The sequence below is a fragment of the Lolium perenne genome, chromosome 7 (assembly GCF_019359855.2).
Source record: "Lolium perenne isolate Kyuss_39 chromosome 7, Kyuss_2.0, whole genome shotgun sequence".
NCBI classification, from domain to species: domain Eukaryota; kingdom Viridiplantae; phylum Streptophyta; class Magnoliopsida; order Poales; family Poaceae; genus Lolium; species Lolium perenne.
In genome coordinates, this window is record NC_067250.2 from 234,861,401 (window position 1) to 234,864,227 (window position 2,827).

At 42.8% G+C, this 2,827-nt stretch overlaps 1 long non-coding RNA gene across 2 annotated transcripts; it reads right to left on the reverse strand.

Moving 5' to 3' along the window:
- Positions 1-722: 722 nt before the first annotated feature.
- On the reverse strand, positions 723-2,461 carry LOC127312127 (uncharacterized). Of its 2 annotated transcripts, XR_007858168.2 has the most exons (4): positions 2,220-2,461; positions 1,902-2,112; positions 1,629-1,819; positions 723-801 (listed from the first exon to the last, which is right to left on the reverse strand). It is a non-coding gene; the product is annotated as an uncharacterized lncRNA (long non-coding RNA). The 2 variants fall into 2 exon arrangements; XR_007858167.2 differs by lacking the exon at positions 723-801 and having other exon boundaries at positions 1,521-1,819.
- Between the last annotated feature and the right edge of the window lie 366 nt (positions 2,462-2,827).

Consider the following 2,827-nt stretch of genomic DNA (forward strand, 5'->3'; position numbering starts at 1 on the left):
CTTAATGCTACCCAAGTTTACCCATCAAGTTTTATTTTGAAATTGGGATGAGAGAGATCTTCCAACAGCTCCAGGTCCAGTTGCTCAAAGTTGTTCGTAACCGGGGACACGGCTAAGTACTTAGTTTTTAACACTCTGCAGAGGTTTGTACACTTTACCCGCACGACTTAGTCAGCCCCTTTTCCACCATGATGCTCATTTTGCTCAAATGGTTGGGAGAAGACTAAGACGAGACTATTTTCGGAAGTAAGGCCCTGAGCCCTCAGGACGGACCCGTACCAACCTACACATCTACATCTGCTGGTCACGTCGGGACAGGTCCCTACAACCTACTTAGTCAAGACAGAGCCCATATGACATGCGGCTGTACAAGAAGCTACTAAACATGAAACCTGTCCAATCTCTTTTGTTCCTGGGCGGCGGACCCCACCAATTTTCACCGTGCAGACGCTCCACTCGTACCAATCCGCCCAGGTGTTTCATTCATCAAGTTGTTTTCATTTATAACAAAAACATATTTTTCTTCATCACATCACATCATGATATCCCAACCACGTATCTAGTAGTATGGCTAAGCAAAACTACTTACGATGGCAACTTAAGGAAAACTAAAGGAATCCTAAGACTATAGGATTAGCATAGCATATATATAATTTGAAAACATCCTACACATGCAATATGTACTAAGTAAAAAACTACATGCATAGAAAATATTAGGACATGGGTGACACTTGCCTCTTTTTTTTGTAGTTGAAGTTCATTCTTTTTCTCTCAATCAAAACACGTATCTCTCCGTTCAAGCTATAAGATAAAAAAAAAGTAACAAAACATAAACATACACACCAAAGCAACCTAAACAAGCAAAGCAAACAATAAGTTGTTATTTATCGTATTTTTAACATCCATTTGTTTTATGGTCAGATGGAAAATGAAGGTATGGCAGGAGGTATGTCTTGCAAAGATATGAATTTGATAGATTGAATGGCTAGAGTCAAATACTTAGGAATGGACCAACTGGATATATGAGAAGGAAATTGATAGGCTCCAAAAGCATGGAAAATTAGGATGGTATGATATTTGAACATGAAGTTAGAAATAGTTTTTGGTAGATGGGCATGGTTATAAGGATCATTTTGGCAAAAGGAATTATGTTAAAAAAATATTTATAGATTAAACCTATGATGAAAATGCTCAAAATTAGAATATTTTGAAATAGTTTGAAAGTCAAATTTTACTTCCGAATCATGTTCTACTCATTTTTGTGAATCTAGGGATATCTTATTTTATACGTTTGGACGAGTATTTACTTTTATATAATTTTTACAAGATTAAACACTTCGCGGATGACGGTCGAAAAGTTGTCAGAACAAGTTGCTTAGATGGAAAAACTTTATACAGGAAAGTTGTAGAGAACCTAATTACAAACTCAACAGAGAAAATCTCATCTGAAACCGAGTTGTAGCTTTTAAGATATGGAATTTTAAAGAATTTTCTTTTCCATGAGCTAGCTAGTTACAAGTCTGAACGGATGGATCGCTGGCATGTGACGTGACAGATTTCTATTAACCTGAGCCGCACTGGTTTAGCACATATAAAGCTTTCTAATGGCTCGTGTGTGAGCGACTTACAGGGACGACGCTTGGTCGTGGTAGTTCCTGGCGCTCTGGCGATCTTCCGCAACGGTAAGGTGGTCGACGGAAAGCAGCTTCACGGATACGAGTGCACGATGGTGTTTTCCTCTGCCCTGTGTGGCCGCTACAGGCTAACGGAGGCGGCGCACTTCGGCGGAATTCGGGTGTCGTCTCCGGCGGTCCTCCGGCTGCGGCAAAGAAAGTTCAGAATAGGCTCCAATGAAAGTGAGCGGAAGGCAAAAGAATTTAGGTCCTGGCTTCCGTGGTTACCTCGCCATGGTCGTTGGCGTCACGGCGGGCGGCGTTGGCATCAGCCGTTCCCAGCGATATACAAGGATTTAGGAGGCTTGGGTTATACCTATCAACGCACGAAGACGAGACGAGATTGATGGCGAAGTAGACGACGACGGCGCGGAAGGAGTCAGCCGGAATCGCTCGTCAGAGATGCTCATGCGGACTGTGGCGTCGGTCGCCGACGAACCTGTCGAACCAGAACAAGAAAAGGCACAAAACCTTGTCAGGTAGGTTCCCAAGGAATTAAGGAATCGAATGGAGGCAGAGGGAGGTCAAGGGGACGCCGGTATCCACCGTAGTCGTCGACGAACGGAAGCAGTTTCCGCGAGATTGCGAGATGGTTTGCGAGCAGCCTGGTGGCTCTCGTTCTGTGAGGTTTGAGGGGAAATGGAGAGAATTGACAGGGCTATTTGTAGGACAAAACGGCTCATCAAATGGTGCCTTAAATCTCCGGGAATCAAAGAAAAGATAAACGCAAGAAACTGAAAACGGCCGGGCTCGTGCTCGTGCGTTGCCTGTTCGTTGCTGAGCTTGAAGACGCTGACCTGGCGGTGGGACCCGTAGACGAAGAAAAAGAAAGGAAAACACGGGCTCGCGTGGCCTGATCGATTGGTTGGGCTGCTCGTTTTTTTTTTTGACAATGGTTGGGCTGCTCGTTGAGTGGCCTGACTTTTCCTGGACGTGACATGCGATCAAGTCTGGTGCCCCGCTCTCTCTCTCTTATCTTTTTTTTTCTTCTCTTCTGTTTTGTTTCCTGAGTTAGTATTTGGTATTTGACTTGAAAATCAATTTGCTTTAAAAGTGAGTCGAACTAAGTTAGAAAATTTTAAATAAAATACCATTAGATTTCTTATTGAGTGTAAAATATTTTGGAACCACTTTTAGTTAAAAAAATAACATTT